The 13767-nt window shown below is 40.8% G+C and overlaps 1 protein-coding gene across 7 annotated transcripts in view; it reads left to right on the forward strand.

Moving 5' to 3' along the window:
- AEBP2 (AE binding protein 2) overlaps window positions 1-13767 on the forward strand; it is a 255197-nt gene that overhangs the window by 42655 nt on the left and 198775 nt on the right. The gene's annotated exons all lie outside the window — the stretch shown is intronic.

Genomic DNA, 13767 nt, shown 5'->3' on the forward strand with positions numbered 1-13767 from the left:
TTTGTTTCAGGCAGCTGAAGATGGGACCCCAGTCTCTTCTGGCTTGTAAGGTTTCTGCTGAGAAATCTGCTGTTAATCTGATAGGTTTTTCTTTATAGGTTATCTGATGCTTTTGTCCCATAGCTCTTAATATTCTTTACTGCATCTTGACTTCAGATAACCTGATGACTGTGTGCCTAGGTGATGATCTTTTTGCGATGAATTTCTTTTTTTTTTTTTTTTTTTTTTTTTTGAGACTGAGTCTGGCTCTGTTGCCCAGGCTGGAGTGCAGTGGCCGGATCTCAGCTCACTGCAAGCTCCGCCTCCCGGGTTTACGCCATTCTCCTGCCTCAGCCTCCGGAGTAGCTGGGACCACAGGTGCCCGCCACCTCGCCCGGCTAGTTTTTTGTATTTTTTAGTAGAGACGGGGTTTCACTGTGTTAGCCAGGATGGTCTCGATCTCCTGACCTTGTGATCCGCCCGTCTCAGCCTCCCAAAGTGCTGGGATTACAGGCTTGAGCCACCGTGCCCGGCTTTGCGATGAATTTCTCAGCAGTTCTTTGAGCTTCTTGTATTTGGATGTCTACATCTTTAGCAAGGCCAGGGAAGTTTTCCTCAGTTATTCCCCTCAAGTAAGTTTTCCAAACTTGTAGATTTCTCTTCTTTTTCAGAAACACCAGTTATTCTTAGGTTTGGTTGTTTGATGTAATCCCACATTTCGTGGATACTTTGTTAATTTTTTTTAAAATTATATTTTCTTTGTCTTTGTCTTTGATTGGGTTATTTTGAAAGCCTTGTCTTTGAGCTCTGAAATTCTTTCTTCTACTTGTTCTAGCCTGTTGTTGAAACTTTCCAGTGCATCTTTTTTTTTTTTTTGAGACGGAGTCTCGCTCTGTCGCCCAGGCTGGAGTGCAGTGGCCGGATCTCAGCTCACTGCAAGCTCCGCCTCCCGGGTTCACGCCATTCTCCTGCCTCAGCCTCCCGAGTAGCTGGGACTACAGGTGCCTGCCACCTCGCCCGGCTAAGTTTTTGTATTTTTAGTAGAGACGGGGTTTCACTGTGTTAGCCAGGATGGTCTCGATCTCCTGACCTCGTGATCCGCCCGTCTCGGCCTCCCAAAGTGCTGGGATTACAGGCTTGAGCCACCGCGCCCGGCCTGTATTTTTTTTTTTTAGTAGAGACAGGGTTTCATCATCTTGGCCAGGCTGGTCTTGAACTCCTGACTTCACGTGATCCTCCCGCCTCTGCCTCCCAAAGTGCTGGAATTACAGGCATGAGCCACCATGCCTGGCCTCCAGTGCATTTTCTGTTTCTCTAAGTGTGCCTTTTATTTCTAGAAGTTGCAAGTTGTGATTGTCCTTCCTTCCTTCCTTTCTTCCGTCCGTCCGTCCTTTTTTTTATTTTTTTTATTTTTTGAGGCAGAGTCTCATTCTGTCACCTAGGCTGGAGTGCAGTGGCACAATCTTGGCTTATGGCAACCTGCAGCCTCCACTTCCTGGGTTCAAGTGATTCTTGTGCCTCATCCTCCTGAGTAGCTGGGGTTACCGGTGCACCCCAACATCCCTGGCTAATTTTTGTATTTTTAGTAGAGACGGGGTTTCACCATGGTGGCAAGGCTAGCCTTGAACTCCCGACCTCAGGTGATCTGCCCGCCACAGCCTCCCGCAGTGCTGGGATTACAGGCATGAGCTATGGTGCCCAGCCTCCGGTGCATTTTCTGTTTCTCTAAGTGTGTCTTTTATTTCTAGCAGTTGTGATTGCTGTTTCTTTATGATGTCTTTTTCTCTGGAGAATTTTTCATGCATATCCTGTACTGTTGTCTTTAATTTAGTTTTCACCTTTCTCTCATATTTCCTTGAGTAGCTTAATAATCAACCTTCTGAATTCTTTATCTGGAAATTCAGAAATTTCTTCTTGGTTTGGATGCATTGCTGGGGTTATAGAACCCTGTTTTGTTGTATTACCAGAATTACTTTTCTGGTGCCTTCTCATTTGTTTAGAGTCTTTCAGTGGAAAAGACCGGATCTCAGGGCTTGCTGTCTCCCACTTCCTCTAGGGATGGGGCTTCCTGAGAGCTGGACTGCGGTGATTGTTATTCCTCTTCTGGGTATAGCCATCCAGCAGCAGGGCTACCAGGCTCTGGGATGGTGCTGGGGAATGCCTACAAGGAGACCGGTGATGTGATTCATCTTCAGGTCTCCAAGCTTGTGGATACCAGCACCTGCTCTGGTGGAGGTGGCACAGGGGAGTGAAGTGGACTCTTTGATAGTCTTCGGTTGTAGATATGTTTGGTGTACTTGCTTTCTTGAATACTGGTTATGCTAGCAGTGAGCTTGTAATGTGGACACACTCAGGACCTCTGGTTGGCCAGGATGTTGCAGGCAGTGGAATTAGCTGTTGTTTTCCCCTTCTTGGGATCTGGGTTATTCTGTCATGAGTTGCTCTAATGGCCTCAGTTGGTTGGCCTCCAGCCAGGAGGTGACACTTTGAAGAGAGCACTAGCTGCAGTAGTAGTAAGTAGGGAGATTGCTTGCCCTAAGTTGGTCTGGGCAAGTATTTTGGTTTCTTGGGAGATGGGTGGGGCTATGTTTCCTGTTCAGCTAAAGGGGCAGGTAGAGAAATACCATCAGGTGGGAGCAGGGTTAGGTGGAATTAGGCTCAGACTCACTCTCCTTGGGTTCTGCTTGCCACAGCCACTGTGGGAGATAGGGTGTTGGTTCTCAGGCCAGTCGGGTTATGTTCCACAGGGGATTTTCGCTGCCTCTGCTGTGTCATATAGTTTACCAGCGAAATGGGGGATTGTGAGAGACCTGGTTGCGAGAGACCTCATTCAGCTCCCACGCAGTGGGTGAAGCCACTCTCACTCCCTTAGTTTCCGGCTCAGACCTTGCCCCAGGCTTCCCTGCTGAGAAAGCAAGGCCTTCAGACCTCGCCCCTTCCCATCCGCCTGCTCTGTGAGCAGCTCTGCGCTGGTAACTGTTCCCACCCACCTCCCTTTTCTGCTCAAGAAAATCCATGTCTAGCTGAAATTGATACTAATCTCATTTGAAGCTTCTTTTGCCCTGTGACCCTTCCCTAATTCTACTGGCTGTCTTTCTGCTAGTACCCTTGTGAGATACAGTCAGGGATGGCTTCCCTGGGCTCTAGCTAGAGGCTGGGAATGCTTACAAGGCATTTCCCACTGCTGCTTCTACTTTTGTATTTTGCACAGTTCCCTTAAATCTATTTCAGCCCTAGGTAAGGTTGAATCCTTCTCCCATGATCTGGATTTTCAGATTCCCCAGTGGGGATGTGTGTTTGGAGGCAGGTTTTCCTTCTCTTACGTTTTGGGGACTCACAATTTTTTATCTGTCTCATGAAATTTGCAGCAGTGTACCGCTTCTTTCAAAGGATCTGTGAATTTTTTCAGTTTGCCTGATATATTCCTGGGGTGGTTCTTGAAGCAAAAGTTCACGGTGTGCGTCTCTACGTGGTGTTCTCTCTGCCAAAGTGGGAGCTGCATGGTAGACCTTTCTTCTAAATCCATCTTCCTCCTCCCGATTGTTTGTATCTTGCTTTTTGAATGTACTTTATGCTAGGATCTTTTCATATCAGTTCATAGTGAATAGTCTCATTTTTTCAGCTTCGTCGCCTTCCATTGTGTGATTTTAGGACTGTACCCAAACTTTGTAGATACACTTGGGTTGCTTCTTTTCTTGCTGTTGGAAATAGTGCTGTAGTGATGAATCCTGAATATGTGTCATTTTGTACATGTATAATTATGTATGTAGGAAATATCCCCTAAAATGATGTGAGTAGGTGGATCAAAGGTTAATGTAAACATTGGCAATTTTGATAACTTGCCAAATTGTCATTCCCTAGAGCTAGTGCCATCATCAGTAAAGTTAGAGTGTCTGCCTAATGTTGGAGTGTCTCCAAGGCTTTGCTGAGAGGGGATTGTCAAACTTTGGGATTTTTGCTAATCTCATGGGTGAGACATTATATCTTTTTTTTGTTGGTTTGTTTTTTGTTTTTTGTTGGGATACAGAATTTGGCTCTGTTGCCCAGGCTAGATGGAGCGCAGTGGCACGATGTTGGCTCACTGCAACATCCATCTCCTCAGTTCAGTTGATTCTCATGCTTCAGCCTCTGGAGTAGCTGGGATTACAGGCAGGCGCCACAATGCCCAGCCAATTTTGTTTTTTTTTGGTATTTTTAGTAGAGATGGTGTTTCACTACGTTGGCCAGACTGGTCTTGGACTTCTGGCCTCCAGTGATCCGCTCCCCCCTTGGTCTCAGAGAAATTACATCTTAATAGTTTTTTTTTTTTTTTTGAGACGGAGTCTCACTCTGTTGCCAGGCTGGAGTGCAGTGGTGTGATTTCAGCTCACTGCAACCTCCGCCTCCCAGGTTCAAGTGATTCTCCTGCCTCAGCCTCCCGAGTAGCTGGGACTACAGGTACCCACCATCACGCCCAACTAATTTTTGTATTTTTAGTGGAAACGGGGTTTCACCTTGTTGGCCAGGATGGTCTTGATCTCTTGATCTCGTGATCTGCCCGCCTTGGCCTCCCAAAGTGCTGGGGATTACAGGTGTGAGCCACCATGCCTGGCCCATCTTAATAGTTTTAATTAGTATTTCTTTCATTATGGGTTAGGTTGAACATCTTTTCATATGTTTAACCATTCAGATTTTTTTCCTCAATTTATTTTTAAAAAATAAGTGGTCTTTGAAGAAAAAAATGAAGCAGGTAGTAAATGAATGAATGAATAAATAAGTAAATAAATGGTCTAATTAATTTTCTGGGGCACAGGTCCTATTACTTTAACACCCCAGTGTTTCTTGTAGTCATACTACAGATCTTGGCCATGACATTTGCTAGAAATGTGACTGCGAACTGCTTTCTTAACTTCCTGTCTAATGTGTAGTTGGTAGTACTGGTTACCTCATGAAGTTCTTGTTCAGTGTGTGCACAATAAATATGAGGTTATTTATTAAAGTAAAAGAATCTTTTAAATCATTTACATCTTCATTGTATTTCCATGTGTGTATGTGTGTGTAAGTGTATTTTAAGGCAGCCATTCTGCTAGTTGATGATGATGTATATGCAGGTTAATTTCAAAGCCTGTACAAATGTTTTTTGTTTTTTGTTTTTTCCAAATCCTCTTCTTAGAAACCGTAGACGTTTCCTATTGCAGAGGGGAAAGAAATTGTCTTTGAAAGAAAAAAAGTTAAGGTATATGATTTAGTGAGGTATTGTTCCATACATGAATCATAGGAATTATTTAAATCAATGAAACATTGATGTATAAAGTACATGGCACTATGCTGAGCATTATGGAAATGAGGTAATGAGAAAAATAGAGTAGGCAGGGTGCCGTGGCTCATGCCTGTAATCCCAGCACTTTGCGGGGCTGACACAAGCAGATTGCTTAAGCCCAGGGGTTTGAGACCAGCCTGGGCAAAGTGATGAAACCTTGTCTGTACAAAAAAAAAAAATACAAAAATTAGCCAGGTGTGTTGGCGTGTACCTGTAGACCCACCTGCTCAGGAGACTGAGGTGGAAGGATCGCTTGAGTCCGGGTGGTTGGGGCTGCAGTGAGCTGAGACTGCACTCCAGCCTGGGTGACAGAGAGAGACCCTGTCTCAAAAAAAAAAAAAAAAGGGCAGGCCTCTATCCTCAGGGAACTTGTAGTCTCTGGGTTTATACAGATCTAAAGAAACTTAAATAATGAAATGTAAGTTATTTAATAGCGACCTATGAAAGATTCTCTGGGTTAGGGATCAATTAAATTATAACAGGGGCTGGGAAAGGATAGTAGAAGATGAGTGGCAGGTGACTATAGAGAGAGGAAGTGATAAGGTGATGTTTGAGGTGAGTCTCTGTTTTTTTTTTTCATTTTGTTTAAAGATATGTTATAATGTATAGTTGTGTCTAATGCACACTTGTTTAACAGTTTTAACGATTTGTTTCTTACGTTTGTGTGCACATTTGTAACTACCATCCTGATGGAGAATATTTCAGTAAGACAAGATTTCTAAGGTCCTTTGCTGCTCTGTCTCTTCTCCTGCCCTCCACCCATCTGCGTAGACTATATTCTAATTTCTTTCATACTTACTTTATGAACTCAGTCGTGTGAACTCTTGTATCTGGCTTTTTGTTCAGTCAACAAAATATCAGTGAGATTTGTACAGATTTTATGAAGAAGTCATTTAAAAACATTGCTCTGTAGTATTCCACTGTACAGATAAATCCATTCACTTGCTGTTGGGCATTTGGATTGTTTCCAATCATTGGTTGCTTTTTTTTTTTTTTTTTTTTTGAGATGGGGTCTCACTCTGTCACCAAGTTTGGAGTGTAGTGGCTTGATCTCTACTGACTGCAGCCTCGATCTCCCTGGCTCAGATGTTACTCACACCACAGTCTCCCAAGGGATTACAGACGTGTGCTACCACATCCAGCTAGTTTTTTGTAGAGACGGGATTTTGCCTTGTTGCCCAGGCTGGTTTCGGACTCGCAGGCCCAAGCGATCCTCCCGCTGTGACCTCCCAAAATGCTGGGATTACAGGCATGAGGCACCATGCTCGACCATCTTTGGCTACTATTAACCAAGTTGCCCCATGGACATTCGTTTTTAAATGTCGTCTGATTACACATACATATTCATTCCTCTTAACTATATAGTATCTTAATACTACCAGTCCTTTCTTTTCTTTCTTTCTTTCTTTTTTTTTGAGATAAAGTTTCTGTAACCCAGGCTGGAGTGCAGTGGTGCGATCTCAGTTCATGTAACCCACACCTCCCAGCCTCAAGCGATCTACCTGCCTTGGCCTTTCAAGGTGCTGGGATTACAGGCATCTACTGATCCTTTTAATTTTGGCCATTCTAGTGGATGAATAGTGGCATCTCATTGTGGCTTTAATTTTTGTTTCATCATTTTGCAGTGATGTTGACCACATTTTGTGCTATGGGTATCTGAATATTCTATTTTGGGTGAAGTGCCTATTCAAGTCTTTGCCAATTGTGTTAATTGGTTGGTTTGTCTTTTAATATTGACTTAATAGAAATTCTTCAGAAATTTTGAATATGTCTTTTGTTAGATATATGTATTGTAAATAACCTTCTCCTAGTCTTTGGTTATCCTCTTCCCTGTTTCTAATGGAGTCTATTGTGTTACGGTGACAAGGGGGATCATTTCAGGTATTTTTTTTTAAGTACATAATTTATACACATAAAATTTAACATTTTTAAGGTTACTACAGTTCAGTGATTATTTAGTATACTCACAGTTTTGTAAAATTATTACCACTGTCTGGTTATAGAAAGTATGTAGACTTTTGAAAGAGAAAAAAGGGACCAGGTACAGTGGTTCACGCCTGTTATCCGAGCACTTTGGGAGGCCAAGGCGGGTGGATCATTGAGGTCAGGAGTTCGAGACCAGTCTGACCAACATGGTGAAACCCTGTTTTTTCTAAAAATATAAAAATTAGCTGAATGTGGTAGCACGCACCTGTAATCTCAGGCATTTGGGAGGCTGAGGCAGGAGAATAACTTGAAGCTGGGAGGCAGAGGTTGTGGTGAACTGAGGTCACGCCACGAGACTGGTCTGGATGAGAGAGCGAGACCCCACCTCAAAAAACATAAAAAATAGCAAAAAAGGGAGCATTTTAAAAAGTGAACTATTTAGGGAAGAGCATGTAGTTTCATATATATAAGCGATTATGGTAGCAGTTTGAAAATATTTAAAAACAAATATTTCTGATTAGTGAGCTTTGACTCTCTAGAAGTTAAATGTTAATTCAGTTGGTGAAAAAATTTCTCATGTTTGTTTTGTGGTGAGCAAGATGAAGAAAGGGTCAGAAAGAATTATAGCAAATGATTGATGCATTGCAGAGCCTTTGACATTGCATATGTATATTATTATATTACATATTTTAACTAAATAAATTCTTACAGTAATTCTTTGAGTTAATTACTCTTGTTGCCCTCATTTTATAGATATGGAACTGAGGCAAGAACAGATTAAATTTTTTTTTTTTTGAGGCATAGTTTTGTTCTGTTGCCCAGGCTAGAGTGCAGTGGTGCAATCTCAGCTCACTGCAACCTCTGGCTCCTGGGCTCAGGTGATCCTCCCACCTCAGTCTCCATAGTAGCTGGGACCACAGGCACATGCCACACGTCTGGCTAATTTTTGTAGTTTGTATATGTGTGTGTGTGTGTGTATATATATATATATATATATATATATATTTTTTTTTTTTTTTGTAAAGACAGGGTTTTGCTATGTTGGCTAGGCTGGTCTCGAGCTCCTGGGCTTAATCTTAAGATCCACTCACCTAGGCCTGCCAAAGTGTTGGAATTATAGGCGTGAGCCATCGCGCCTAGCCATATTAAATATTGTTTGTGGTCATGGTCAGTGGCAGATTCCGAATTTCAGAGGCAGAATCTGGGGTCGTTAATTATGTTACTCTGGTGTATTTGTCGAAACCAATAAATCAACATTTCTATTTGGAATTTTTTCTTCCTTTGATCACCTCATTATCTGTAAAACTGGTGCTTTCCGATTTGTGTTCTGATAGCCCCTTGTTGATCTTCATAGGACTTCTGGGAATATGAATACGATGATCTTAGTACTAACAAAGACAGTCTTAGGATTGCTTCATCCAAATAAATTTGTTTGGAAAAAGAAAAAACCAATTCAGTAATTCTGTGTTTCAAATTTTAGAAAAGCTGCTTGGCCACTAACATATTTTTTTGTTGTTGTTTGAGACGGACTCTTGCTCTGTCGCCCAGAGCAATGGTGTGATCGCAACTCACCACAACCTCCGCCTCCCAGGTTCAAACTATTCTCCTGCTGCAGCCTCAAGGTTGCTGGGATTGCAGTCACCTGCCACCACGCCCAGCTAATTTTTGTATTTTTAGTAGGGACATGGTTTCATCAAGTTGGCCAGGCTAGTCTCGAACTCCTAACCTCAGGTGATCCACCTGCCTCGGCCTCCCAAAGTGCTGGGATTACAGGTGTGAGCCACCATGCCCGGCCAACATGCATTAATATATAGGGTATTTCAGTGGGAGATCACATTTAAAACAGTCAATGTTTGTATTAGTCTGTTTTTCACACTGCTATAAAGATACTACCTGAGATTTAGTAATTTTAAACAAAAGAGGTTTAATTGACTCAGTTCTGCATGGCTGGGGAGACCTCAGGAAAATTACAATCATGGTGGAAGGTAAAGGGAAAGCAGTACCTCTTCTTCACAAGGTGATGGCAGAGAGAGTGCAGGGGAACCTGCCATTTTTTAAAATCGTCAGATCGCGTGAGAACTCTCACACTATGACAAGAACAGCATCGGGGAAACCACCCCCCATGATCCAGTCACCTGGGAGGTTTCCCACTCAACACATGGGGATTATAATTCAAGATGAGATGTGGGTGGGGACACAGAGCCAGACCATATCAGTGTTCAACAACCAGCTTTTCCCTCATCATTGAAATCGGTTTCTTTTTCATCATAACACCATGTGTAGTGGCTTGAGTTCAGTGATAATTGATATATTTATGAGTGAAAATATAAAACATATTTGAAAACTAAAACCATACTCAGCAACATGAAATGCTCATGTAAAGAGGATGGTACTAGACTATTTGAAGCAACAGCAGATTTGTCTCTGCTTCATATTCTGTAGGATGTTGATTAATTGATGCCTAAAATTATTTTTTCCTTTAGCAGAGAAGAGTTTGTATTTAAGTGAAATATGTGTAATTCTATTACATTTTTCTTTAATATAAGCACTCTTTAGTTCTAAATTTTACTTCTTTTTAAAAATGATTTTTGATTGATAAATGACCAAAATAAAAGATAAAACAATTTTCTGTTAGAATTCTCATTACTGATTTCGTTTCCAGGGACTGAATGATTGATGATTAAAATAAGCTTTTTCTTTTTTCTGTTGGGGGAAGGTTAGAGATGGAGTCTCCCTTTGTTGCCCGGGCTAGTCTCAAACTCCTGGGCTCCAAGTGATTTTCCCACCTTGGCCTCCCAGAGTGTTGGGATTGTGTGTGCACTTGGACTAAAACTCTTGATGATTACTCTCTGAGTTCTAGGTGCTACTAGGGCCTATTCTTTGGTGTCTGGAAGGATGCTGGGACAAAATGACTCTAAGACCCTATGGGGACCATATACAGATAATCTTGAGTGGAGTCATCGCAGAATCCCTCTGAATAGTATACTGGAGGGTTTAAGTCTGAACTGTTGTTACCTCGGCCTTAATTGTAGTCAGCCATTCTAATATTGGAAATGTAGAGTTTTTTCAACAGATTAGTTGAATAAACCAATACTAAACTAGGAACCCGGTTGCAAAGATTTTCTTATATTAATATACAATTATACAATAGGAGATAGAAAATACAGGCATAATAACTTCTAAAACAGTGAAGTGAGGAAAGTGAGTATTTTATGGCTTATTCTGTGGTAGCACTGGGTAATAGAAATATATGTGAACCACATGTCGTTTTAAATTTCCTAATGCCACATTAAAGTAAAAAAACAGGTGAAAATAATTATCTTTGGTTTTACCTAATATATTATTATTTCAGCTTTATCAATTTACAAAATCAGTAAATTGTACTTTTTGATGCTAAGTCTTACAGATATGGTGTGTATTTGAGACTTACAACATTTCTCGATTCAGACTAGCCATGTTTCAAATGCTCGGAAGTTACATGTATCTAATGGATATATGTATTGGATGGTACAAAACTAACCCATCAGGGTAAATAAACACTCTCAATTCAAGTATCAAGCAATTTTGAGTATCAGGTTTTATGTATTTATTTTTTACTTTTTTTTTTTTTTAATTGTGACTGAGTCTCACGCTGTTGCCCAGGCTGGAGTGCAGTGGCATGGTCTTGGCTCGCTACTCTGCGCCCCAGGCTGAAGTGATTCTTGTGCCTCAGCTTCCTGAGTATCTGGGTTACAGGCTTGCGCCACCATGCCCATCCCAGCTAATTTTTTTTTTTTTTTTTTTTTTTGAGACAGAGTCTCACTCTTTTACCCAGGCTGGAGTGCACTGGCATGATCTCAGCTCACTGCAGCCTCCCCGGCTAATTTTTGTATTTTTATTAGAGATGGGATTTCACCATGTTGACCAGACTGGTCTTGAACTCCTGGCCTCAAGTGATCCACCCACCTCAACCTCCCAAAGTATTGGGATCACAGGCGTGAGCCACTGTGCTCGGCTCAGGCTTTAAATTAAAAGTTAAATTGATCATTACAGAAATGCAGTTGAAAACCACAAAAAACCAACACTGCATGTTCTCACTCATAGGTGGGAACTGAACAATGAGATCACTTGGACTCGGGAAGGGGAACATCACACACCGGGGCCTATCATGGGGAGGGGGGATGGGGGAGGGAGTGCATTGGGAGTTATACCTGATGTAAATGACGAGTTGATGGGTGCTGACGAGTTGATGGGTGCAGCACACCAACATGGCACAAGTATACATATGTAACAAACCTGCACGTTATGCACATGTACCCTAGAACTTAAAGTATAATAATAAAAATAAAAAATAAAAAAAAAAAGAAAACCACAAGATATCACTTCACACTCACTAGGATGATTTTAATAAAAAAATGAAAATAGTGTTGGCGAGAATGTGGAGCTGGTGATTATACAACATCGTGAATACACTAAATTCCACTGAATTGTACACTTTCAAATGGTTAATTTTATGTAATGTGAATTTCACTTGGATGACTAATATTACTTTAAATGAAATAAAGTTAAAAATTCATTTACTCAGTAACAGTAACAATATTTAAAGTGTTGAGTAGCAGATATTTGGCTAGTGGTTCGTAGGGTTGCAGTGACCTTGGCAGTGCACCATGTAGTTCTGTGGCAACGTTGGTATTCCACAGAAGAGATGGCGACTCTAAAAAGCGTTATTATTTCTTGGTACTCAAAATATGTGTGGTAAAATTTTAAATTTTATATATAGAAATCATTAAATGCTGACTTCTCATGGTCAGAATCCGTAGGTGAAAATTCTTGTTGCAGCCTATTTGAGGACCATGCCATTCATCAGGTTGTTGTATGAATTAAATACTAATTTCAGAGCAATGAATATGGCTAATTGCCTCTATTCAGGGTTTCCCATAGCCCTGTGCTTTAATTAGGCCTTACTGTACTCCTTTGAAGTTACTGCTTTATATGTATGTTTTGCTGAACATATAGAAGCTCCTTTAGTATAGTAACTATATCGTACTCATCCTTATACTTCTAGCATATTGTGTAATACTGGACGTAGATAAGTATTTGAACTAAAGTCTTGAATCATTTCTACCTCTTTTTTAACTTAGTATGCACTATAGAGTAAGTAAACATTTTTCATAGAGATGCTGAGAGCCATAAGGAGCCCGCAGAATATATTTTGTATGTCAAAATAAAGAGAGTAATTATTAATGGATACCATTTAAGAAGAATGTGTGATTTTTTTTTTTATCAGCATCAGTAAACATATAGCTGTTTAGTTCTGCTAATATACTTAGTAATATCTATGATTTGCAAGATGCTTCTGGAAATATAAATATTCAGAAATATACATCTCTGTGTTCAAAATGGAAAGTGTGAGTTGGGATAAGCATATAGATATGCAGTTAAGTGTGAGGGCAGCCTCAAGGGAGAATTAGCCCTTGTCCATTTGGGGCAGATTTAGAGAGACTTTATGAGGAAAGTTACAATTTTTACAAATAAAGGGCTGTGTTGTGATTTTAGCAGCTTACAATTGGTAGAGGTACCTCAATTAAAGGAAAGAGGCTGAGGCATCCGATTTTTTTAATGCTGTTATCTACATGAACTCTTACAAGATAAACCGCCTGGGGATAACATGATGAATATATTTGTTTTTTAACATGACAAATTTATATGCTTAGAGTTTGGTAAGTCAGAAACTAAGTAAATTGGTTAAATGACTAATAGAAAAGTCGTCATCCATCCATCTGTGGACGTTTCTGTTTTGTTTTGTTTTAATTACCAGGATTCATTTGTTAGAAGACCTGCAAATTTTTTTCCCCCAAGATATAATTAGAAATCACACACTTACACCGTGGTTAATTTGTATATATTAATTCTGGTGCTACCTGAACATTTTGCATTCTTTGGCAAAATAGCACATCTGTCAGGTGACTCGGGTAGTTAACCTTTTGATTTCTTAATATTGCAAGTACAGAAGGCTAAAGAGGCAGTATTTGAAGGATATTGTAGAGCGCTGTATATGACCAACACTGAGCATGTCTTTTCTAAGAGAAAGGCTGGATCTAATTGTTTAACAAATTAATTTTATTTATTTTAAAAATATTAAATGTAGTCCGTATGGGTTTTCATCTGAAGCTTAAGAAATTTGTAAGAAAGTAATTTACAAAGACAAGGCAGGTGTGGTGGAGCACACCTCCTAGCTCTGTGGGAGGCCGAGGCAAGTGGATGGTTTGAGCCCAGGAGTTCAGGACCAGCTTACCCAACATAGTGAAACCCCCTCTTTACAAAAAATGCAACAACAACAAAATATTAGTTGAGCGTGGTGGCATGTGCCAATAGTACCGCAACCTGGAAGGCTGAGGTGGGAGGATTGCTTGAGCCTGGGAGGTCGAGGCTGCAATGAGCTGAGATCATGCCACTGCACTTCAGCCTGGGTGACAGACTGAGACCCTGTCTCAAAAAAAAAGAAAAAATACATTAAAAAGTCAATATTGAACTTTTCTGTCACCTGTTTTAATAGTGTATAACGCTAGGAAGTCGACTGAAGG

The sequence above is a fragment of the Macaca thibetana genome, chromosome 11 (genome assembly GCF_024542745.1).
Source record: "Macaca thibetana thibetana isolate TM-01 chromosome 11, ASM2454274v1, whole genome shotgun sequence".
NCBI classification, from domain to species: domain Eukaryota; kingdom Metazoa; phylum Chordata; class Mammalia; order Primates; family Cercopithecidae; genus Macaca; species Macaca thibetana.